This window comes from Tachypleus tridentatus, chromosome 2 (assembly GCF_004210375.1).
Source record: "Tachypleus tridentatus isolate NWPU-2018 chromosome 2, ASM421037v1, whole genome shotgun sequence".
Lineage (NCBI taxonomy): Eukaryota > Metazoa > Arthropoda > Merostomata > Xiphosura > Limulidae > Tachypleus > Tachypleus tridentatus.
In genome coordinates this window covers 144,417,165-144,444,608 of record NC_134826.1, presented here as the reverse complement: position 1 = coordinate 144,444,608, position 27,444 = coordinate 144,417,165, and the positions used below count along the sequence as shown (strand labels likewise).

The following is a 27,444-nucleotide window of genomic DNA, read 5'->3' as shown; positions in this document are numbered from 1 at the left end:
GGACCAGAAGAACAAACACATCTGTGTTATCTGAAATGACCTTAATGTTAGCTCCAATGGCACTCTGTTCCACAACAACAGATAATGGTCAGATCTGCTTTCTCTTGTGTGTTTCTCGTATCTTTTCGACCCACAGTAACATCGTGACATATTTAAATATAAATCAGATTTTTACCAGCTACGACCGGTTTGTGTTGAGTTATCTGTAGGTGTTCCTTCAGGTAAAAAAAAACAACTCTTGTTTTCCGTGTTTCACAAATGTTATTTTAACCATCATGTCTGTTCACATCTCGTTTCATGTTTCCGGAACATGTCGTGTAACAAGGTCTCCTTTCATGAAACACTCCAAGATGTCTGGGGTCCGCGATACTATCGACCGTAGATAGTAAAGGCCATGAGGAACATAGTTAGGTTGGTGTAGTAATAAAATGTAAAACTTCATAAGTTCTACAGCTCCTAAGACTCCTTTTTTACAGCTTCACAAAGTAACATCAGGAGTACTATTGATTTGATTATTATTAGAGCTTTGTGATTTCACTGTCTTCTGCTCTTCGGTTCACTTCAACCATTGCATCAATTGAATTGCCAATTTCGTGCACGATGTCACAAAGTAGTTCTTCCAGTTCCATTCTCAAAGCTCGAAAATTTTGTGGGAATTTCTTTCCAGTGAACAAGTGACTAACACAATCATATGCCCATTCTATAACATCTGACGGTCCAGCATTTTTCATTAAAGTTCCTGTGCACTCAGTGAAGTTCGTGATGAAATCTGTGCTTTCTTACGGATGTACAAAATGATTGAATCTATGTGGTGTTCACTGTCTCGCTTGCCAGATTTTAGTATCTCAGTATTTTGTTTGACATTATCTTACATTCGCATCTGCTTCGAACATAGCTGTAAACATCTTTAAACAGAGTGTTTGTTTTGGAATTTCGCACAAAGCTACTCGAGGGCTATCTGTGCTAGCCGTCCCTAATTTAGCAGTGTAAGACTAGAGGGAAGGCAGCTAGTCATCACCACCCACCGCCAACTCTTGGGCTACTATTTTACCAACGAATAGTGGGATTGACCGTCACATTATACACCCCCACGGCTGGGAGGGCGAGCATGCTTAGCGCGACGCGGGCACGAACCCGCGACTCTCGGATTACGAGTCGCACGCCTTACGCGCTTGGCCATGCCAGGCCCTTAAACAGAGTGTTTGGATTGAATGCTTCCATATCAGTCGGGCCCAGCACGGCCAGGTGGTCAGGGCGTTCGATTCGTAATCCAAGAGTCGCGGGTTCGAGTCCTCGTCACACCAAACATGCTCGTTCTTTCAGCCGCAGGGGCGTTATAATGTTTCGGTCAGTCGCATTCATTATTCATTGGTAAAAGAGTAGCCTAAGAGTTGGTGGTGAGTGGTGATGACTAGTTGCCTTCACTCTGGCCTTACAGTGCTAAATTAGGGACGGCTAGTGCAGATAGTCCTGGTGTAGCTATGAGCGAAATCCAGAAAGCAAACAAACAAATCATATCATTTAGCGGTGTGTGTGTATACTCATGAGGCTGTCTGTCTTGTGTGTTCTGAGTGTTTAATGACATTTTTGTTGACTTATCATGTATGCCGTGTAAAAACAACAGTTTGTAACTCCATATACCAAATGAAATTCAGTTGTTTTTTTATTATTTAGTATTTTGTTTCAGTGCGGAAAAAATCATAATAGTTTTGTCAGAGTTGCCATAAAGTATAAAACACGTCTTCAGTTAATAAAGGCCCAGTATGGCTAGGTGGTTAGGGCACACGACTAGTAATCCGAGGGTTGCGGGTTCTATTCCCTGTCACACCAAATATGCTCGCCTTTTCAGCCGTTGAGATGTTATAATGTAACGGTCAATCCTACTGTTCATTTTTCGAAGAGTAGCCCAAGAGTTGGCGGTAGGTGGTAATGACAAGCTGCTTTCCCCCTAGTCTTACACTGCTAAATTAGGGACGGCTATCGCAGATAACTCTCGCGTAGCTTTGCGAGAAATTCAAACCAAACCAGTCAGTACAACGATAGCACCAGTAGATTTGTTGTGCCCTCAAACCTGTAAATGAGCAGTTTATTTAAGAAGTTCAGTTATGCCGAATTATAAATTTATTTCGATATTGAAAATACATAAAATAGTAGATGTTTTTGTAATAATACTTTATTTCAGCTCACTAATAAGTTTAAATACATTCGCGTCAACAAACAACACTAAAAGAACAAACACTTGAACACAAACGTTCAGATACGTATACGTATACATATACGTAAGAGTACATCATTTTGAGTATTAAAGGTCACCATTCTTAACACATAATACCAGTTTAAGAACAACATACGAGCAAGAAGAGACTAAACGTTTTCGCTTTATTCAAGTATTTACGATGTGTATAGACGAGAATATAACACTCCACACAAACATATGATATGATTCTTCGAGAGTCGTACATAATCACAAGAGGATCGCGTCACATTCAACGGTAGGTGGAGTTATGTTACTTAAAAACTCCGACTCTAAGAAATTGAAGTGAGTTATTTGAAAGATTGAGAGCACAGAGGGGGCTGCTCCCCCATCAAGCTCAGAAGGGGGTTTCAGATGGCAATTATTGTGAGACATTTATTGTCAGGCCAGATAAACACATATACCTAAACAGCGTCATGGCATATAGTCTCTTCTAAGAGTACTGGGGGGTCCACGTAAGGTCAGTTTACCTTAATTCACTCCCCCTCATCGAGACGCCCTTTGTTAAATGACACTTCCGCAACGTCAGCTGTTTATCATATGAATTAATTTAACGTTGTATGACGTAGTTTTATGTCATCAAACTCGATGTCGGTGATTGGCTGATGAGGCAGATTTAAAGCGAATTTTCAAGAAACACTGAACGTCACGAAACTTCCTAGAATTCGGTAACTTTAAGACTGATCTCTAAAAATATGTTTCTTCAACAATGTGAATAATTCATGCTAGAAAAACGTTTTAGCAAAGTATGAGAGACGAACGAGCGACTTATCGGTTCAGATGACAGGCTTAAAACGGAAGAGAATTTGTAAGTATAGATGAATATAGTTCAGTTTGTTGATATAAATAAACAAATACATTCATACCTGTTATGTTCAGAAATAATTTAACGCTATGAGCAAGAGCGATGAAACTTATTCATGGCCACTAGATAGCGTAATTTTGTTGTTATTATGACCAGTCGTGGTCTTATAACTTGTGTAATGTTGAGAAGTAATACGATGCTCTGCTGAAAAGAGTGGAAACTTTCTTTTGACCATTTATGTGTGTGTTTGAGTGCTCAGATGCGGCCTAATATATTCTGATCTCATAAAAAAAAAAAAACAGCATCCGAACTTCCTTCTTAGAGAGAATTCTGGAAACAGAATTACGACAAATGGAAATAGATAAAAATTCTTTAAATTGACTGAATAATAAAACAGTCGGAAACTGATCCGATCTCTAAGTGTATTGCTTTGAAAAACACAATTCTATTATTAGGAGTAAACTTCAAAAGATACGGAGGTGGAGCCCTGCTTTGCTGCTGAGAAACTCGTTTTTGGATCTTTTGAAACCTGTCCTCTGCTGGTATAACAGTACACCTGCGGATTTACAACGCTAAAATCAGGGGTTCGATTCCCTTCGGTGGACACAGGAGATAGCCTGATGTGGCTTTGCCAGAATAAAAAAACAACAACAAACTTTTGAAACGTGTGTGTAACCTATTGACAAATTATTTCTTCATGGCTATTATTCTATAAAGATAATTATATATATGTTGAAATTGAAGAAACTTTAAAGTTATACCGGACATAGGGCCAAGCGTGCGACTCGTAATCTGAGGGTCACGGGTTCGCATCCCCCTCGCGCCAAACATACTCGCCCTTTCAGCCGTGGGGGCATTATAGCGTGACGGTCAATCCTATTACTCATTAGTAAAAGAGTAGCCCGAGAGTTGGCGTTGGGTGGTGATGACTAGCTGCGTTCCCTTTAGTTTTACACTACTAAATTAGGGACGGCTAGCGCAGATATCCCTCAAGTAGCTTTGCGCGAAATATAAAAAAACACTTCAATAACAAAAAATGACTTATTGTTCTTGAAAAGTCCGTATGTGTTTGTTTGTTTTAATTTTTTGTCTGGACAACATTGTAAAATGTTTTGATATTCAAGCATGTCTAATAAGTGTGCAAAATAGATCTGGTATAGCTACAATTTCTTTCTTACTGTCTTCTAGCTTGAGGTTTTCACTAATTATTTTAAACAATGTACAATGTAATTAAACGGAATGTTAAAACAGTTCAGTTTTAAGACTTTTTACTAAAACTTTGGTTTAAAAATTATGAAATATATGAACGAAATGCACAGTAGTAGTTATTACTGAACAGTTCAACTAATGCAGTTGAATTGATTTAAACAGAACTATCAGACTTTGAATGTGATAAGGAAGCATAGAAACAGTTGTGACTGCGCGAGTATATGGTGAACACGTAAACGAACGAAGTGAACATGCCATATGTGTCAGCTTTGTCGTCTTTGTGATCCATTGTCTTCGTGCACTGTGCTTGTGATGCATATCAACTGCGATATAAAGCGTAGAAGAAGTCAGTTTTTAAATCAGCAATAAAAATACAGACGCGGCCGTATTAGAGCAAACTTTTTTCGTGGCGCCAAGTCTAAAATTATCACTCAAGATAGTAGCAGACACAAACTATATACTTCTAAAGATTGAGTAGAGGAAAATGTTAAATCGTCTTGTGTTTAAGACACGAGTTATATACGAGTGTTTTTTTCTCAAGGTACAAGGAAACTATAATCGATAATATTGATACACAGATCAACCAACATTTACGGTGTACAACCAAGAAAACAGTGTCAAGTTAAGCCAGTTTTAATGTCTGATTTTAAAACTTAATATTCCAACGAATACCTCTTAAATAATAATCAATATACTCAATGAAACAATAGATTTTTTTTTAAAGTTTTGATCACATATTTTTGAGTGGAATGTTTTCATATTTCATAACAAAAATAGAAGAACAACTTCAGTAACCAAGAGATTGTTTAGATTACTTTCTTTAAAGTAAAAAAAAAACAACTCAAAAATTACTCATTTAAACTAAAGTTAAACTTCAGCAAACCAACAGAAATAATTTTATAAAAAAATCAGCCTTCATGGTGAACCTATAGAATTAAAACCAATAAATGTGATTTGAATCGCTGTACTCTTTGTCAATTATCTCTCACTTTTATTTTAAAAGAAATATAAAATAATACATATATACATTCTGACAGAAGAGTAAAAACTAAAGTCCCCTACTGGTACAGCGGTAAATCTACAGATTTACAACGCTAAAATCAGCGGTTCGATTCCAGTCGGTGAACTCAGCAGATAGCCCCGTGTGGTTTTGCTATAAGAAACACACAAAAACTTAAAGAAATAAAATTCACCACAATTCTTTTCTTGCGCAGCAAAATTAGTTGTGAACAAACATTTCGTATCCATCTAGATGGTTATTCTGTTTCATAAAATCAACATATTTATACAAACATCTCGTATTTCGAAACAGGTAACGTAATGTCAAGCCACGACTCCAGTGTTCTCAGACAATCTGAGTTACAGCCTAATTTAACTTGGGAACGCTCACAAAATTACTATCTTCTTGATATTTTTACATTTGAAATCTAGATTTTTAATTGAATCCCTTAACAAATTGTTTAAAGTGCTTTTCTCATGACTTGTGACCGTGAGTGAATCGCGTGGTAACAAAAACTGCAATTTTTAACTGTTGTGTTCGACTTTTATTTTGAGATAAAAACCTTAGATCATAACGTACCTGACAACAGTTATTTCATTAAAACACTTCGATAACAAAGCGGTTTCATTAACGTTTCGAATGTAACGGGAAAAAATTGGCATTTTTGAAATTGGACGTATATCTTGAACGAGATAATTTTGACTTTTGGAGCTTTAGTGGTTACAGAGAAGTATTTATAAATTACAAAATTAATTCATTGGTTTAAAAATATGATATATATATTTATGTACTTTGTGTATAAGCGGGTATAGTTTGGAATAAGAGAATGTAGGTATGGCTATACACGTGTATGTGGGTGTGTATTTATGTACTTGTTGGTGTCTTTCTTACGTCAGGACGTCTTCCGCTGCAGCCTGAACAGATTTTGAATATTATAGAAACTAAAAAAAACAAACCTTGTCGAATTTTTTATAACAATTTCAAAGCTAAATATGAAGGTTGGTTGGTTATCTGTATATGTATATATTGATGGAATATAAAGTAGTTTTTAATTTCAGTTTCTGAGAATGTACATTTGTAACCAAAATCTCTCATCAATTTCACATACTTGTTAAGCTGTTAGGCACAGCCTGTCTTTTGAGCTCTGCGACAGATATCTAGTTTCCCATCTAGATAGAATAAACATTGAAGGAACGACTTCGACACGTGGAGTCAAGAAGTGAAAAAACGAGATTCTGCGAAATTCAAAGCCCTGATTTCTGAAGAGAACGTGTAGGATACAACTGAGTCATCAGAACTAGAATCTTGCTAAGCCTCGTATTCGCTTCTAACTCATTATGGTATGCAACAAGGCAGCTGAACGTATCTTTTTTGGTTTTGGTTTTGTTTTCAATTTCAGCTTCGAAGGCTCGCGAATTTTGCGATTTGCTCTGCAATCATCGGGTCTGCTTCAATAATATCAATGCTCACTGTTTTTTGTTGGCTTGTCTGGGTCGCCTCATAACCATTTCTAGCCTGGTCATCCAGTGGTCGAGACTTAAGTATCTTAAAGGTAATCGCACAACGATGGATCGATCAATACATCCTAAAACGATCTTAGCCTTCACTTCGTATGAAACTACCACACCATAAGGGTTTTTTTCCCTTGGGCCAGTAGTACTGGTTGTTGAGGCCAAAATTGGGATGTCCTCTTGAAGGCCACTTTCCACCGCTAAAGCAACAGGATACTTGAGATAGCTCATTAATTTGATAGCAAAATCACGTGATATACTGGCACCAGCTGGTATTGGATGTTTCTTGTCGGTCTCTGCGTTTCCCACGAGGTTTTTGAAATGTCCGTTAGTAAACATGCAAACCAGAACATGCTGAACGACGTATAGTTTGATCTTCTGGACTGTCTTGATACTGTTGTTATTTAAGGTTACGTGAACTCGCAACGTGTCTCCATGCTGGTAAATTTCACGGTCCAACTTCACTTCGACATCAAGCCTCCCAGGACTGAAAGCAAAATTTTTTCTCACCGAAGCTGTTGGATGTGTCATTGGATTAAACGCTTGAGTTGGAGTGTAGTGTATACAACGTAAACCCATTCTAATTGAACTTCTCTTGTGACTTCTGTCATCTAGTCGTTCACCTGGAAACACCAAGAACAGATAAGGATCATATTTATTAATCAAAAGAGCAGAAAACGAATTTAAAGTGAAGAACAAACAAACTGAACCAACCAAGACATTACGTGGTACATGCTAATGTATGTTTCCTTTCTTCTTACAAGACTCGTAAATCACACATGGTCTCTTTCTTTCGAAACGAACTAACAATGAGTCTTAATAAATATTTCATTTACTAATATACTGACTTAAAATAATTCTTCAAGATAAACTTGCGTTGCAGAAGATATCTTTAACGGTTTGTTTGTTTTTGTTTTTAAATTTCGCGCAAAGCTACTCGAGGGCTATCTGCGCTAGCCGTCTCTAATTTAGCAGTGTAAGACTAGAGGGAAGGCAGCTAGTCATCATCACCCACCGCCAACTCTTGAGCTACTTTTTTTTTTACCAACAAATAGTGGGATTGACCGTAACATTATAATGTCCCCACGACTGATAGGGCGAGCATGTTTGGTATGACGGGGATTCGAACCCGCGACCCTCGAATTACGAGTCGAGTGCCTTTCCAACTGGCCATGCCAAGGCATCTTTAACGAACGGACAATTAACAACCAACTTTTATATTTTTTTTCAGAAGTAACATTCATGAAAACGGATGGGATTCCAATAAGAATTTTGTGTTATAGAAATGATACACAAGCACCATATACATCATAAAAAAAGTAGTTTTTCTATACATTATTAGAAAACTAAACCAGTTCTTTTCTAATAAGTTTTATATCAACAGTTTAAAATATGAGAGGAGATATTTCTTCCGTGAAACTATAGTTTTTTGTTTAAATCTTTCAAACATTTTCTGTGTTAGTTCGTAAATTTTGATAATGGTAGCCATGGATAACGCAGAATTATAACCCAATAGCTATGACAGTAAAACAAGAATAAACACTTGTCAGTGGATGTCACATCAGCCAGCATAAGTAGGTCTGTATTATTAACTCCACTTTTCAGCGACTAATACGATGTGGCATTTTAAAAATTCATGTCTCCAATTTAAACACTGAATCGAGAAGTCAAAGCTACACAAGCATCAGAATGTTATAAAGTGAAACATTTTCTGTTTTTAGGTCAACTGAAGAAAACTCAAGATGTGGATGAATTTCTATCCATTCCAAACTTCAATAAATAACCTCAAAATAGACTGAATTCATGATGTTCTAATGAAAGGAAATGGAAGAAGGAAATTCCAAAGAATTCGTAATATCTGTTGTCACAAAACTGATAAAACTTTGTAAACTGAAACCATAGTCAGAAGAACTGATGAATACTTTTAAAGGATTGATGGATGTTTCCTTCTCTTTGTATCGACTGTCAGTCAGATGTAAAGGAAGAGACCCCGAATGGCAACAGAAATCACGTAATTTCAATTGACGAAGACTTAATAATGTAATTATTAAGAAAGGAGATTCGTTTTTGCCCGTTGAATAAAGACGTTATTAGAATCAACTGAGCAAAATGCAGCAAGTGATTGAGTTTGATATTAAGTGAAATACGAATATTAATAATAATATTCAGTTTACCCTATGACAGCCTTGAAACTCGGAGTGTATATATATATATATATATACAAGTTGTTTAAGAAAATCACTTCATAAATACGTCAGATTTATTGTACTTGGGTTTATATTAAAGATGAAAGATATCAAATTAATTTAGTTTGAATAATCATATCTACATTACAAAAACGATATTAGGAAATCCGACCGAACGTTGGTAAAATACAGTCAAATTAATGATGATAATAATAATCCACTTCCCGACTAAAATTGTAGAGTTTTGAAAATGCTTTTAGTGTTGTTGACAAAATAATTAATTGAAAGGTAAAACAAAATTACAAAGAATTAATCGCTCTGTTTTTTTTGTAAAAACTGTTTTATAAAAAAAAACAATTTCCCTATCTTTACAATTGTTATTTTAAAAGCTAAGCGGATTTCTAAAGCATTGATGCTATGAAGGCTTGTCATAGTTTAGCTAATTGGAAGAACTTGAGTAAGCTTTACAGAACTCTAACAGCGAATACACAAATGTATGCATTCCTCTCGTTTACATGAGGTTTAGTACAGGATACTAAAAGCTTTAGCTTTTCATCATAGAAGGAGTCATTCATTAACTGCTAGGCTTAGCATGGTAAGGTGGTTAGAGTGCTCGCCTCGTAATCTGAGTGTCGTGGGCTTGAATCCCTGTCATACCAAACATGCTCGCCCTTTTAGTCGTGAGACATTATAATGTGACGGTCAATCCCACTATTCCTTGGTATAAGAGTATTCCAAGAATTGGCGGTGGGTGGTGATGATTAGCTGCCTTCCCTCTTGTCTTATACTACTAGGGACGACTAGCGCAGATAACTTTCGTGTAGCCTTGCGTGAAACAAAAACAAAAAAAACAACAAACAAACATTAACTGCTTCGCTTCCCATCAAACATCTCGAAATCTGCTCGTGTTCGACGTGTAGGCTTAAGACTGAAACTTACACAGGAAATTTCAAATTAGAACAGTGTAAATATTTGAGTATTTACTGTAAATTATTAGATTACTTTGTAATTTTTTACATTTTAGTTAATTATATTTTTTAGAAATGAATACAAACAGATTTTTGGATACTGTTGTCGAATAACATGTCTTAATGTAAACTTAATGGATTTGAAAACTGTTTATATTTTACTATGGAAAATGAAAACAAAGAAAATGGAAATACATAAAATTTTCAAGTCTTTCCCGTTCTTTAACCGAGAGTAACCTGGTGGTTAGCGTGTGCGGCTGCGGATCGGAGGGTCTAAACTTCAGCTGTGGTCGAGCTATAAAACTAGCAGACAATCAAGTTGCTTGTTTTAAAAAGTTGGTCAGAGCTCTTACGATAAACAAGTGCTACTGACTGGCTAACTTCTTTTTAGCTAGTAGTTCTAAAGTTTTGATGGCTATGTCAAAATCCTAGGGGCTTACTTAGCCCACGTGCCTCCTTCAAGTAGAAACCTTTAATTATTATTATTCAGTCATCGTTTGCATGTGTTCTTCTGAGAACAGTTACATCATCTTAATTTATTTTGTTTGTCGTGATTCGATTTTATGCCATGACGTCATTTTGTAAGCAGAACCAAATTTATTACGTTAAGAAAAACAATCAAAGAGCATGAATATTGTAGTTTAGTTCAGTCAAATATGTGTTATCTGTGCTTTTCTCGTCAAAGATATAGAAACTCGAATTTAATCAATAAATCTTATAGGGAAGGAGTAATTCTCACTAACTGATTCGTTACGTATTCTGAAACCAGTCGATGGTTTTAGCCCTAGTCTCGTAAATACTTCTAGACCAGAGAAAACTGTGATGTATGTGTTTTGTTACAGTAGAAGGAAACTGGTTATTAGTAGAATGGTAATATTGTTTGTTTGTAACCTTTCTAACCCATTTCACATCTTCTTGAACAAGTAATTTCCCTTGTAGTTGTCGGTTTCGCGTTCGTGATTTGAAACCTGTGTTTTTTCTTGTTTTTTTTAATTTTGTGCAAAGCTACTCGAGGGCTATCTGCGCTAGCACTTCCTAATTTAGCCGTGGGGGCATTACAATATGACGGTCAATCCCACTATTAGTTGGTAAAAGAGTAGCCCAAAGAGTTGGCGGTGAATGGTGATGACTAGCTGCCTTCCCTCTAGTCTTACACTGCTAAATTAAAGACGGCTAGCGTAGATAGCCCTCGTGTAGCTTTGCGAGAAATTAATTCAAAACCAACCAAACCAATCATTTACACACACATACATTAACATGTATTTGGAAATAAACCAACGCTGTTTTCCAAAAATGTCAATAAGTGGGGAAAGAAAATGTGTAAATATTTGTTCCCAAAACATTTTTGGACTCGGAACTGTAACTGAGTGAAGTATGAACAACATCTGAGCAAACCCAATATCTTTATTACCGGTATTAGGTAACAAATTAAAGCTGTTCCAAACTTCTAATGTACACAATACGAACGTTTCAACAAGTTATAGCTCGAGTCTTTTTGGGTAATTTCGTGTAACGTTTATTTCTTCTAGCAGAATCACGATTAATGAGATATATTTAACTACCTTTTCACCATATTAAAAATATTAATCCACAACGAATTCCAGTACTCCAGCTGGTTAATTACCCAAATAAAAAATAACTTAGTTGGACAAATTAAGCAGGGAGCATGCGGATGTCCAATTATCAAAGGTCATTGTAAGCTTACGTTACATAATATATGTAATATTTCATATCCGGAAGAAATTATTAATTTTTAGCAAAATATTCATTCGACGTGAATCGAAGTTCAACAATTGGCAACGTGTTTGTACAGTAAGAAACCAGTTAATTCTTGGACGGTTTCGGATTGTATATTTTCTAATTTAAGTAAGATCTACTGAACGTGGTAAAGCATTAGGTACAGAAGTTGTATAGTTCAAACATTTTATAAAGTAAATAAAAAACATAATTAAAGAATGAAATGAATTGAAAGACAAGAAAACAAATAATGTTTCGCTGTACCAGCGAAAGACTGATATAATGCATTAATTGTAACAATGTTATAGAACTTAATCGGAACAGACATAACTCTATACAAGCTGTGCTATTATCTAAAGATGGGACCTCATTTACAATAGGCCCAGCATGACCAAGCGTGTTAAGGCTAATCCGAGGGTCGCAGTTTCGAATCCCGGTCGCACCCAACATGCTCTTTTAACCGTAGAGGCGTTATAATGTGACGGTCAATCCCACTATTCGTTGGTAAAAGAGCAACCCAAGAGTTGGCGGTGAGTGGTGATAACTAGCTGCCTTCACTTTAGTCTTACACTGCTAAATTAGGGACGGCTAGCGCAGATAGCCCTCGAGTAGCTAGCTTTGCACGAAATTCAAAAACAAAACAAACAAAATCATTTACAAAAAATAAACTTCTATTGAGAGTTCAACATTGGATTATCCCGATGACATGATTTTGAAGTTCGTTATCAAGACAGGATGTTAGTGTTTTCAATATGTGAGCGAATTGTGGAACCTAGTGGGTTTGAGAGTTTTTTTTTACCAGTTTTACTTTATACATCCGTATGTTTGCAGATGTAATTGGTGTACAACTTTGTAAATGTAAATAGAATTACAGCGACCACATGTGTATTTATATACGATCCCGGAAAACACAGCTGTAGGTCTGAATATATTTTGTGTTTTGAAAGGTGATTTAAATATAATTTGTAGTTTATTTTCTGGATAAAAATGTTCAACTATTCTTAAACATTTTGACTTTACTTTGAAACTTTGCTTACCTTGAAAGGAGCATCAATAGTGATGGAGATTCAAATTTGTGAGGAAGGAACTTGTATGTTAGTGTATGGGATAGCTGTTATTTATTAGAATGTTATACGAGTTGGTGATTTTGATATGAAGAAAGAGAGGTAGTTAGAACAGATGTTATGTGCTCTATTTTGAGAAGATTGAATTTAAGATTAGGCTTAATGGAATTCGGAATAAAGCTGTCGAGTCGAGTATGTAAGCCTGTATATATATATATTTTTTGCGATAAACAGATTTTAGTGAATGGCTTATATAATATGTTTGTTTGAATATCAAGAAAAGACAAATGTTCAGCTTTTTTCTTCATTTGAGAAGTAAAATTAATTTTATAGTGTTTTGAATTTAAATAGTCCAATAATTGTTTGATGTAATTAAAACTTTGAGAAAATGTAAGCATGTTATCAACATATCTTCTATATGGCTCCCGGTATGGCCAGGTGGTCAAGTCGCTCCACTCGTAATCTGCGTGTCGCGAGTTCGAATCCCTGTCACACCAAAAATGCTCGCCCTCCCAGCCGTGGGGGCGTTATAAAGCACGATCAATCCCACTATTCATTGGTAAAAGAGTAACCCAAGAGTTGGCGGTAGGTGGTGATGACTAGCTGCCTTCACTCTAATCTTACACTGCTAAATTAGGGACGGCTAGCGCAGATAGCCCTCGTGTGGCTTTGCGCGAAACTCAAAACAAATCATATCAAAATTCTATATAGAGTCGACTTAAATTCACCAGGATAGGTGTCTAACCAGACACGCTTATAGCAACAAAGGAGTGGGTTAGCGAGACTCGGTCTTAAAGGTGATCCCGTTACTACATCAAATAATTAAACATATAGCAGACTGTTCATGACAAAGTGGTTATCCAGGAGGACAAGTTTGAGTAATACTTCAAACTGCTGGTGATTTAAGCTTGTGTATGTTTCATATTAGTCAGAGAAAAGATTATTTAAGATTGTATTCTCAAGACGGCTGGTATAGGTATTAACACTTTAATTAAAACAAAGTACAGACCAACATTTCAACCTGAAGATTTATACTTCAAGGGGGTTTGGCCCGGCATGGCGAGGTGGGTTAAAGCTTTCGACTCGTAATCCGAGGGTCGCGGGTTTGAATCCCCATCGCACCAAACGTGCTCGCCCTTTAAGCCGTGGGGGCGTTATAACGTGACGGTCAATCCCACTATTCGTCGGTAAAAGAGTAGCCCAAGAGTTGGAGGTGGGTGGTGATGACTAGTTGCCTTCCCTCTAGACTTACACTGCTAAATTAGGGACGGCTAGCGCAGATGGTCCTTGAGTAGCTTTGTGCGAAATTCAAAACAAACAAACTATCAAGTGGGTATTGCCCCAACGCTAGTACAGCGGTATATCCACGGTTATCCAAGGCTAAAATCAGGGGTTCGATTCCTCTCGGTGGGCTCAGCAGATAGTCCGATGTGGTTTTTCTATAAGAAAACACACACTCAAGTGGGTTTCTCGTCATCCCGAATTTATTTAAGATTAGTTAAATTGTTTCCATACGTATTCCTGGATTGTATATAAATACACATGTTGTGGCTGTAATGCAACTTTCTCTCACAAAACTATGCGCCAATTACACCTGCGAACATGTGGAAGTATCAAGTAGAACTGGTAAAAACTGTGAAATCCACCAGACTCCACGATTCGCACACATGGTGAAAACACTAACTACCCCATCTTGATTATGAATTTCAAACTCATCTCATCTGAATCATCAAACATTGAACTTTTAATTAAAGTATCATTTAGTATTAGCTCAGGTAATTAGCGTAAGTAATGATGCTTTCAGCAGCTGTACTGATTGCGCTGCGGTGATTACAAGAAACGGTTAATCTGGATTCCATGGTGTTACTATAAAGAACACCGTTAACACAGAGTTAGATAGAAAAAATACCACCGTATATTTTAATAAACCCGGTTGGTTCTGTGAAGTACATGTTTGTCTCGAATAACATGATTGCTAACCTAAGGTTAATGCCACTTTCTTACTTGCAGTGGCTTGTTGGTATGTATCGACAAACATTCACAATATCTAATCAAAAACACCTTAGGTGTGTAAAAAGTGAGCTAGCTATAGCAATGATAATAATTTTATGGCAAATATTTATTCATTAATTAGCTAGGCCTTGTGTTTTGTTTTACCAATTATCATGCCCCACGTCAGCTAATTAATGAATGAATATTACTTCTAAAGATTATTATTAGTCCTACGTATAGCTACCAATTTGTCCGCCAACTTTGATTTCTTTCTCTTAAGTTGCACTCTAAACATTTTTTTTTGCAGTCGCATTTTTTTCACATTTAAATTGTTTTCGATTAGATGGATATATTCTGAACGGTTAAGTCGTTTTGAGAGCACAGAAGATACGAAAATAAAGGGATTATATAAAGACGTAATTATTTTGTTCAATCGTATTTACGGTCTGACTGACTGCCCTTTATTAACTGCTTTGAGAGGTTGGTATAAAATGGGAATGAAGAAATCGATACCATTGTCATGGTACTTAATAACGTACAGTAAATCATAGCAACAAAATTAACATAATAGTGCTATCCAGAACTGAAATCACTGAATGAATGGGGCCTAGGGGAATTCAAGGGTTAGAAATTGCCCTATCGGTTGTTCATTGTTAGTTTTATAGTCGTCCGACAGCGTATACGTAACAAATGACATATCAGATAACGTGAGGCAGTTTGTGGGAACAGTGCGTGTGTGTTTTTATATAGCAAAGCCAAATCTGGCAATTTGCTCAGTTTATCGAGCCCCTGATTGTAGTGTTGTAAATCCGTAGATTTACCGCTGTAGCGGCGGGGCACTTGTGGGAAGAAGTGTAAACAAACGTGCATTTAATAATGTGCAAATGTGTTGTGCAGAGTTCATGTAGCTCTGAGTGTTGTGCAGAGTTCATGTTGTCTCAGAGTGTTGTGCAAAGTTCATGTTGTCTCAGAGTGTTGTGCAAAGTTCATGTTGTTTCAGAATGTTGTGCAGAGTTCATGTTGTCTCAGAATGTTGTGCAGAGTTCATGTTGTCTCAGAATGTTGTGCAAAGTTCATGTTGTCTCAGAGTGTTGTGCAGAGTTCATGTTGTCTCAGAGTGTTGTGCAAAGTTCATGTTGTCTCAGAGTGTTGTGCAGAGTTCATGTTGTTTCAGAGTGTTGTGCAGAGTTCATGTTGTTTCAGAGTGTTGTGCAAAGTTCATGTTGTCTCAGAATGTTGTGCAGAGTTCATGTTGTTTCAGAGTGTTGTGCAAAGTTCATGTTGTCTCAGAATGTTGTGCAAAGTTCATGTTGTCTCAGAGTGTTGTGCAGAGTTCATGTTGTCTCAGAGTGTTGTGCAGAGTTTACGTTGTCTCAGAGTGTTGTGCAGAGTTTACGTTGTCTCAGAGTGTTGTGCAGAGTTTACGTTGTCTCAGAGTGTTGTGCAGAGTTTATGTTGTCTCAGAGTGTTGGGCAGAGCGTATGAAGTCATATTTATGTTAACTTGAGCATAAGAGAAATAAAATCTAAGAAAACTGTTTCACCAGCGTCAATAGTATCAGGGATTTTCTATTAGAGGCACTAATACAATATATATATCTATATATTGTTATAAATGTTATGGTAAATTACTATTTGCTTTTTTGCAGGAACTCCCAGTGGCACAACAGTATGTCAGCGGTCTTACAACGGTCTTAGAAACCTGGTTTCTATACCCCTTGTGGACAAAGAACAAATAGCCGTCGTATAGCTTTATGTTTAACTTCAAACATAACCTTCCTGCAGGAATTATAAGGCACGGGAAGAAATAGATCTTCTACAACAACTAGATTTCTACATACAACTTAAATTCGAGAAGTTACTTCCTATTCAATTCGAGCACCAGATGCTTCCTGACAAGATAAACTACTACTGTCGGTACATGTTAACAGCTAGGTGTTTGTTATCTGGGGAAGTGAGCACTATTTATTTCTTTATAAGATAAACTACTATTGTCGGTACATGCTAGGTGTTTCTTTGTGAGGTAACGTTACACTAAACAGTTACTTGCAAGACACTTCTGTTATTTTATAAAATTTATTCATGAGCAAAGTTTAATTTCCTTAACTTACCTTTCTTTTGTTACCATAAAAAGTACAGAAATCTTTTTGCGGTCGGTGTATAAAAGTTTACAAATGACATAATTATGCACTGTTTACGTAGCTAATCTTTGTATTGAGTTGTGTGAAATATTAGATTGTTATGACGCACACAGCTACACAACGAAATAACTGTGCTTTACTCACAACGGGTATGGAAACCCAACTTCTAACATTGTAAGCCCGCAAACATACCACTGTGTCACATGATTGGTATGTGGGGGAGATCTTAGACTGATATAATATATTTTGAAGTAATGAAATTGATCACTACATGGAGTTATATGAAACTGGGTGTAGAATAGCCTATCACTAGACACCACTGTATGGAGTCAGGTAAAATTATGAGGAGAATAGCCTGATGATAGACATCATTGTAGCCTGATAAATGAATATACAATACCAACGTATTCGTGAGCTAACGACTACAACTGGTCGTTCGTAGACGTTATCTGCATATTTAAAAGCACGTGCTTTGTACTGTCAGTTGTGTGCGCTTCGATCCACGTGCCTATGCGTGACACCGATCGACCTTCGTGAGCTTAAGCCTCGGGCACGAGGCTAGTGCTGAACCATTAAGTACGTGTTTAACGTTCTCAGTTATTTGACTCTCAACATGTTAATAGAACTACAAAACGTTTATAAACCTTGATGAGTTAATTCGTTAAATGTCTCATAATTCTTTTCCAGTCATGCGCCCGAGGCTTTAATAATCATTTTGTAAAGGGGCGTCAGTACTTTTTCACATTCAATTTGATACTGATTTGGTTAACATGTTCACCACTTTAACTTAATTCTACAATTCATATATTATAAACAAGTACCACTCTATTTTGCTATAATAAGAGTACTTAGTCGAGAATTCAACATTTAACTCGAAATACGAAATAGATTTCAGAAACATATGGCAGTTCGATAGCGCTGTGCATAATGAATAAACTGGTATGTTATTTCTTATAAAATTTTAGCGATTGTGAACCTACAGATAGCGTGACAAGGATAAAAACATGCTTTTAAATATCTAACTTACAGCATATCATTTGCTTATTTTGTTGAAGTGCGTGATAGGCAATTCGAGGAATACCTTTGTCACTTGTCTCTAATTTAGAGGTGATCGACTGGAGGGAAGGCGGATAGTCAACAGTGCATGCCGCCAACTGTTGAAAAGTGATGACATCGTTGCGTTATAACGCCCCCATACCTAAGAAAAGCAAACTTATTTGGTAAACGGCTTTTAAGGCTCGACCCACAGATTGCAAATCCAACATTCTAACCGTTAAGTATTGCCAAGCTCGTACGATAAAGATAATATATATTTAAATATTTGAGCCATTTCTCTTTGAAAATCGCTACTGCTAACAAATGAACTCAGATTGTGTTCGAATAACGTAAAAGGAAAATTGCTACACTGACGAGTTGAGTAGATGAAAATTGCTACACTGACGAGTTGAGTAGATGAAAATTGCTACACTGACGAGTTGAGTAGATGAAAATTGCTACACTGACGAGTTGAGTAGATGAAAATTGCTACACTGACGAGTTGAGTAGATGAAAATTGCTACACTGACGAGTTGAGTAGATGAAAATTGCTACACTGACGAGTTGAGTAGATGGTAGAAATCAAATCAGATATAAAATCCAATGTTTGTTAGTTCTACGCGTAGCTATCTTGGGCTATTTGCTATGTCCACCGCGAGGAATCGAACCCCAGACTTTAGCGTTATAAGTTCGTAGACTGACCATTATCCCACTAGGGGTCAAAATACGAATGACCTTCTTTTTAATTAAAGTGCGACAGTTTTACTGTCTGTTACTGTTTTACATGTAAACTTATATTCATGGAAAACATCACGATTTCAACGAGTTATGTTCAATTTAGTTTTTCATATTTGTATTTTTATCCTTTTGTTGTCTTTTTAAAATATAATTACAGATAAATTATGATTAACATTGCTTAAAGTATCCGTAAAAAGAAAATATAGTAAAACTTCCTCTAATGATGCGAAAACATTCTTATGTTACTCACGCAACGATTCTGATGCTAATTTGTTTTTCTAATTAATTGGATGTTTTCATGTTCGTATAATTCCTCTGCGGACTTACAACGCTATAAACCGGGTTTCGATACCCGTGTTGGGCAGACCACAGCTAGCCCATTGTGTAGTGTATGCTTAACATCAAATAAACAAACTATGAGACAAAACTTAAGTACCTATTTTTTTTTAATTTGTTCTTTCTCTCTATATCCAGGCTTTAGTGTAAAATAATTCATTTGGATTATTGAGGCTCAGCATGGCCAAGTGGTTAAGGCACTCGACTCGTAATCCGAGGATCGCGGGTTCGAATCCCCATCACGCCAAACATGCTCGACCTTTCAGCTGTGGGGGCGTTACAACGTTACAGTCAAATCCCACTTTTCGATGGTAAAAGAGTAGCCCAAGAGTTGGCGATGGGTGGTGATGACTAGCTGCCTTCCCTCTCGTCTTATAATGCTAAATTAGGGATGGCTAGCGCAGATAGCGCTCGTGTAGTTTTGAGCGAAATTCAAAACAAACCAAACCAAACTGACTGTGTGTTTACACGTTTCATTGGCAGATAAAATAACTTCTGGATCTTCTTACCTGAAGATGACCTAAGAAGGTCTAAACGTTGTTATCTGCTTTATTAATGCCCATACCAGCTGTTTTGAGATACATTTTTATTTCAAATGGGTTTCCCGTCACAGACAAAAATATTTGCTTTATTTAAAGGAGACAAAACGGGGAGGTAGGGGGGGGGTAATTAGTCACATCAAGTTCTCCAATAGAGAGCTAAGATATTAAGGGTACTAGTTGTGTAGTATTTCATGTTTCTTTTCATTAGATGGACGCTCTGGACACGTGAAATGTTAGACCGTTTTAATACTCCAACCAATGTAATTTAACCATAAAGAATGGCTTGTTTTGTATGCTGTAGTCACGTCTTACCGCGTTGACTGTGTTTCTTTATAGTTACTTAATTACTTTATGAACACGATGGTCATAAAGTTCTCTCTATTGCAAGCTATTGAGGTACACGAATATATGCTGTTTCATCCGATAGGAAATGGTTGCCTGGGTATATAAACGAAATATTACACTATAAACATGCATCAAAGGATTTGTACTAGATTACGCCCAATAAGAATAAATAAAATAAATAATTGTTTTATAAGATCATTAATTTCTCTTGCTCTATATTGAACATTATTATTGTTACTATATTTAATGAGAAACCATAACAGTTCTTGTCTTCCTCCAGAAACCAATTATGGGTTGCTTTGTCATTTTTGCCCCTCCCTCATCAATTATTTGTTGGTTAGTTTAACTTTCTTGTCACCTCTCGGCAATTTATCATTTGTTGGTTGGTTCAACCTTCTTGTCCCCCTGAGCAACAATTTGTTGGTCCGATTCGTTTATTAGCATAAATTGCAATCACGTGAAATATATATTCAAATCATTAAACTGAGTTTCCATTTCTCGAAAAATAAGAAGTATTTTAAAAACTAATTATACAACGAGTCAGTCAGTCACGGTTAACTTTGTGTTTCTTATATTATTAGGGTAAACGAGACACTTTGTTATGAAACTTTGTGAGTTCCACTGAACACTTGATGGTGTTTTCTACATAAAGATAAGTTCTAACTTAAATAGAGCTGCTTCTGAAACATTACTCTAGTAACACAACTGAAACGTAAAGTTAAAAACAAAAGTAAACATACTGTTAAAATGAACTTATTTCAGAGGTCTTACGTTAAATTAATAAAATATAAGTTGTATTATTAAGTATAGTTGGTCCTGATGGTGCGAGGTTAAAGTAGAGAAATGTAGTGTTTGTTTTTTGTGAGGTCTCGGACCTTATCAGCATCAGTCAGGAGTTACGTGGAATGTTATTTGTACGTACAAGGAACATATCATTACTTTTCCAGGAATGCTAGTGACCTCACAGGTGAAAGGAGTACTCGTTATAACCGGAGGAATGGCAGGAAACTTTGTTTCATTTTATCGCATTGAAGAAAGCTTTGAGATGGCAGTGCGAGACAAATTAATATTTATTACACACACATACACACAAAATACCACTTTCTAAAGGTATGGATAACTATATATCAGTAGAGCATCTAGGTCAGAAGGAAGACTGACAGAGTTAGTCATCGTACTGAAAACATCTATCGTGAAGTGCACATACTATCTACAACACTGGTCATCCCATAATGGAATAATTCGGGAATATAAAAAAAGAAAATAACTTATAACTAGCTATAATAAGGCAATAGAAGTTATGCATATTCTATAATCAGTTTCTGTACATATAAACCTTGTCAGCACTACCATATCTATGAATTTTTTTAAATTGTTATTGAATAAACAAAAGTTCACCTGTCTAAATTAATTAATAGGAAAACAAACTTCGGGTGTACTTCACATATTGCTCTCTTTACGGCGACAGTTTGACTTTGTGAGATCGCAACGAATTTCACAAATTTCATTGAGGAAGACAAAGGCGAATTATATTATCTATTTTTCACGCATCTTTGGTTTAATTTACATAACACACCAAATAAAACTGTTGTGAGAAAACAAACATACAAATCTGCAAGTCGTAGATTTTGGCTGAGAAACGTTAACCTTTGTAATGCTAAACAATAGCACTTATACATATCGAACAATTGTTACAATATCTCAGCTATATATAGGTTTGACGTGTAATCTGCCTACACGGAAGTAAAATTATTGTTATAATAATGAAAAACATTTGTGTAATTATATTTAAACTGCCCACATGTTAATTATTATGCGATTATTAATTCCGGTTTGAGAATATAATTTGAACTTCGGAGATCATAAAAACGTAACACATTCTAACTTTGGTAAAGGATATATAATCTTATATGAGGTTTGATAGCATACTAACACCGATCTCTTAGTTAAGAATATCTGATTGCTGTTTCTTTCCCCGTCGCGCCAAACATGCTCGACCTTTCAGCCGTGGGGACGTTATAATAATACACTCAATCACATTCTTCGTTGGTAAAAGAGTAACCCAAGAATTGGCGGTGGGTGGTGATGACTAGCTGTTTTCCCTCTAGTCTTACACTGCTAAATTAGGGACGGCTAGCACAGATAGCCCTCGAGTAGCTTTGCGCGAAATTCAAAAAAACAAACAAACAAACAAAGCAGTTTGTTTCAGCTATTCATAATGTGTATGCTAATATGATTACGCTGACTGTAGTTGCGGGGTGTGACGCCATGATAAGTAAAACTATACCTATTTGTTTTATGATCAATCAACAAAGCAGAGTTCCACGGACAGACCTGCGATTGGATGAATATTTACCAATCATTTTTAAAGACAAATATTCATACAGCTGACTCCTAAAGAAGTAGCGGAAGTGCACAGTAGTCTAAAAAAAATAACCTTCAGCGTTCTATGCAAAAGTAGAGAGCTCATTGGTGAACGGGCTCAGAAACCACGCCCCAATCCACACGAATACGCCCACTCATAAAGTGATGGCTATTGTTGTGAAAAATAACCTTCCAATCACAAAACACGATCGGAAATATTTCGTGGCAATACCATTGATAAGAATGCGACCGGATGTGACGTATAACGATCTTTAAGATTCACGAAGTTAAAAAAACCAACAAAAACACGTGCCTAATTTAACAACTACTTTCGTGAAACACACGTCAGAAGAAAGCAATATTACCATACTCTCATATACTGTACCACAGTTAAGTCTCTAGATGCAACATCAGAGGACACTTTAGTCTTTATTGAGCTCAAACACGAGCTTAGGGGTCCACGTGCATTGGAGAGTCTATAGACAGTTTGTTAAGATGTATGGACAAAACTATCGTCTTTGATGTTTTCTTATTACAACAAGAACTGTTGTGTTTAACAATGAAACACGATATTCAGCTCCATCAGTTAAGGTTAGGAGTTGTTGACTACTGAACACATAGCGTGATTTATTTTGTACAATGAAACACGATACTCAGCTCCATCAGTTAAGGTTAGAAGATGTTGACTACTGAACACATAGCGTGATTTATTTTGTACAATGAAACACGATACTCAGCTCCATCAGTTAAGGTTAGAGAGTTGTTGACTACTGAACACATAGCGTGATTTATTTTGTACAATGAAACACGATACTCAGCTCCATCAGTTAAGGTTAGGAGTTGTTGACTACTGAACACATAGCGTGATTTATTTTGTACAATGAAACACGATACTCAGCTCCATCAGTTAAGGTTAGGAGTTGTTGACTACTGAACACATAGCGTGATTTATTTTGTACAATTAAACACGATACTCAGCTCCATCAGTTAAGGTTAGGAGGTGTTGACTACTGAACACATAGCGTGATTTATTTTGTACAATAAAACACGATACTCAGCTCCATCAGTTAAGGTTAGAAGTTGTTGACTACTGAACACATAGCGTGATTTATTTTGTACAATGAAACACGATACTCAGCTCCATCAGTTAAGGTTAGGAGTTGTTGACTACTGAACACATAGCGTGATTTATTTTGTATTTATTGTTCTCTAGATCTGTTTACTTACTATATACGGTAATATTCTCATCCAATCACTTTGATCCTTAACAAACACGTGACTTGTGACTATATACATCGAAATTTCCAATCTCAATGCTGTAATTTAGTTAAAGAGTGTAATTTTTGACGTAAATAGCGTCTGAAAGTGATCCTATTGGACGTTTTTTCAGTATGAATTCACTTTTGTTTTTTATTGCTTTTTTAGTATTTTCGTGTGGAAAGGACAGGTTAAAGTCAACACCATTCACTCACTGTCTACTTTTGGGCTACTATTTTACCAACGAAAAGTGGGATTGACTATCACATTATAATGCTCTCACGGTTTTAAAGAACAAACACATTATTTGAATGGTTTGTTTGTTTTTGAATTTTTCGTAAAGTTACACGAGGGCTATCTGCCGTAGCTGTCCCTAATTTAGCAGCGTAAGACCAGAGGGAAGGCAGCTAGTCATCACCAACTACCGCCAACTCTTGGGCTGCTCTTTTGTCAACGAATAGTGGGATTGACCGTACCATTACAAAAGGGCGAGCATGTTTGGTGTGACGGGGATTCGAAGAGACGGTTTACTTGTTGTCACTCAAGTGCTTTAACTGCCTTGATATGCAACGCTAGAAGAAATAAAATGGAAATAACTTAGCTATAAAAAAGTGCTATATAAACATTTATACTCCAGTTACAAAAACCACGTGACATTATTCAACGTCCACTTAATACACGTTTCGTTTGTTTGTTTTTTTTTAATTTCGCACAAAGCTACTCGAGGGCTATCTGTGCTAGTCGTCCCTAATTCAGCAGTGTAAGACAAGAGGGAAGGCAGCTAGTCATCACCACCCACTGCCAACTCTTGGGCTACTCTTTTACCAACGAATAGTGGGATTGACCGTCACATTATAACGCACTCACGGCTGAAAGGGCGAGCATGTTTGGCGCGACGGGGTTGCGAATTCGCGACCCTCAGATTACGAGTCGCACGCCTTAACGCGCTTGGCCATGCCGGGCCTCGATACACATTTGGATCAGGCCTAACAAACTACTAAGGTGTATTGGTTCATGTTCCAAATTGTTTAGAATATCTATCGCTTTAAAAGATGAGAAAACGAAGATTAGAAATGATAGAGTTTCTTCTTGAAACTCTCACGTAAGAATATTGTTTTTCTTCACTCTTATGCTTGCTGAACAGTTTTTATAATTTATTTTTAAAATTAACACACCGCTGAATTTTCAAGATGAAAAACGAATAAATTTTCCACACTGCAGCTAAGCCACGTGTTACTTTAATTATTCCATTACGCATGGTTACTAGATTGGTGTGAATTAATGTGTTTGCATTGGGCTCTGTAATTACCATGATAAATAAAGCAGAAACAGAACGTAATAGAAGTCTAATCTTAGGAAATGAGTTACTTAGTTGTGAATTGAAAAAAAAGTGATTATTACATGTCTTATTTGGTCAAATTTTGAAACTATATTAGTGGTTTCCATGAAAAACAAAATCTACTCATAAAAGTATAATTTAGTTTTTTGCATATATTTTGCTATAAATATTCACTTTAAAATAACTCGCTTGTTTCGTAGACAATTTGGGTTTGTTCTTATCTAGTGGTTAGTTTGCTGAGTTGTGAAATGGAACGAACAAGGTTTAAGCCACGATGTGTCACGAGGCAAGTTCCACACTTTCAATTTAGATTACTTTATGTAAACGACTGTTAAGCCTGCTTTTGGGTCAAGAGCAATCGTGTACGTTCCTACGTAAATTATTAAAAAAACGCTTATGTCTGACCCGTAACATAAGGTTTGTGACCAGACTGTTTAGCCCATAGGTCGTTATTTGATTTGCAAACATTAAATGAAAAATATAATAAACTGTTTCTAGTTTGATAAAATTACTTGCTACACTTTACATTCTACGTTACTTAAGAACCTGAAGATATAAAAACTAACAACTTTAAAAAATATTCTATCATTAATAAAAGATTAGCCTTATTCTATTGCTCCCGAGTGGCACAGCAGTATGTCTGCGCACTTATACTGCTAGAAACAGGGTTTCGTTCCCCCTTGTGGGCAGAGCACAGCTAGACCACTGTGAAGCTTTGTGCTTAATAAAAAAACAACAAAACAATGACTTATTTCTATTGAAACGTCTCGTAGACAAACTGATATTTATATTATTTTTTATCATAACATCTATTACCTATGATTTTGATTTTACATAATTCATGTCCTACATGTTCACTAAAGAAAAAATAAGGAGAATGTCTTTTAAATATTCTGGTGCCATACGAAAGACAGAGGTCTGTCACATACCAACAAATACTTTGAGATCGTAAGAGACCCTAGCGGACTTCCACTATAAGCTCGTGCAGGCTGAAGTCGAACCGAGGCTGGAGCTTGACTAGAGACTTCCATAGTCAGAGGGTAGGCGTTGTTTCCTAGTCTCCGGAGGAGATTCTGTTGAAGTGGACTGAGGTCATCGTGGTCAAATGGTTCAGGTGGTGGATAGATCTAGAAATAAACGTTGTTGTTAGACGTAGAGAAAAGATGTTTAACCTCATTGCCAGGTAAACATTTTTATACGAAGTAAATTATTATTTATCTGTAGAAAAATACACATTGTGAAGACTAGAAGCAGGTGCGGTGTGTGTTTTTCATTGGACGTAAAATTTCCTAGACAGTTTTATAGATGGTTCGTACGGAGCAACATGACGAAATTATCGAACAGAGTTACGCCCTACGTTCAAAGTAAAAAAGACCTATAAAACATAAATAAACATATGTTATAATATTGTCCAAAATTTATGGCCAGTCTTGCTAGGCTCGGCACGGCCAGGTGTTTGTCAGAAAACGTTGGTATTTTATAATGTGAGTATAGCTACAGTAGTTTCTACTTAGGAAGAATATTTGTTAAGACCTGACATGGCCAGGTGTGTTAAGAGCGTTCGACTCGTAATCTGAGGGTCGCAGGTTCGAATCCCCGTCACACCAAACATGTTCGTTCTTTCAGCCGTGGGGGCGTTATAATGTTAATCTCACTATTCGTTGGTAAAAGAGTAGTCCAAGAGTTAGAAGTGGGTGGTGATGACCAGCTGCTTCCCTATAGTCTTACACTACTAAACTAGGGACGGTTAGCGCAGATTGTCCTCGTGTAGCTTTGCGCGAAATTCAGAAACAAAATAATTCTGCTAAACAATTGAGAGAAGAACAAGTTCTTCAGCCCTCTTCCCATACCTACTGACTCAGTGATAAGTCTAGGGACTTATGGCCTTAAAACCGGACTTCCATATCTGTTGTGGGCACAAAGCAGATTTCTCATTGTGTAGCTTTGCGCTTAACAACAAACAAACAACCAAACCATAAACCATTTTAAAACACTACTATACAACTAATGTTGAACGGGAAGACCAAAACTGCAATCTGAAGGCCTATAACTCTAGAAACTGGGGTTCGATACTAGTGGGGTCAGAGAACAGATACTCTACTGTGTGGCTTTGTGTTTAACCACAAACAGATAAATTATGAATTTTATTATATGTCACAATACGTAAAACAAGAGAACTTCATATTAATTTTGGGCATGTTTCTGTTTATTTTTAAGTTGGTTTTGTTTCTCAGTGAAAGACGAGAGCCGTCACGTTTTGTCATTAATTCATGATACAGAACTGTCTGTTTCTGTGTTTTCTTATAGCTGAGCCCACCGGCGGGAATCGAGCCCCTGATTTATATTATTTACTTTCAAGGGATTAGCAGAACAGTAAGTTGTCCCTATAACATTTTACTGATGTCATTCATGTGTGAAATTATCTTGGCACAGTTACGTTTAACATCGTCAATGATCCTGATGACGTAAAGCTCTCGTAACCCTACGTACAATATATTTCTCACAGGTCTTCATGTGATTTGAAAGAAACTATGTTTTGAGTCTCACACCATTGGAAAAAAGAAGACATCTAATCAATCGTGATAACTAAGATACTCGTTCCGGTGTTGTTCAATGGAACGT

The 27,444-nt window shown here is 36.6% G+C and overlaps 1 pseudogene across 1 annotated transcript in view; it reads right to left on the bottom strand.

The window, feature by feature from the left end:
- Window positions 1-6,266: 6,266 nt before the first annotated feature.
- LOC143245287 (arrestin homolog) overlaps window positions 6,267-27,444 on the bottom strand; it is a 69,757-nt pseudogene continuing 48,579 nt past the window's right edge. The window contains exons 3-4 of the transcript XR_013025557.1: window positions 25,752-25,949; window positions 6,267-7,402 (exon numbers count right to left, since the gene is read on the bottom strand). The product of XR_013025557.1 is annotated as an arrestin homolog (transcript). The remainder of the gene's footprint in view (window positions 7,403-25,751; window positions 25,950-27,444) is intronic.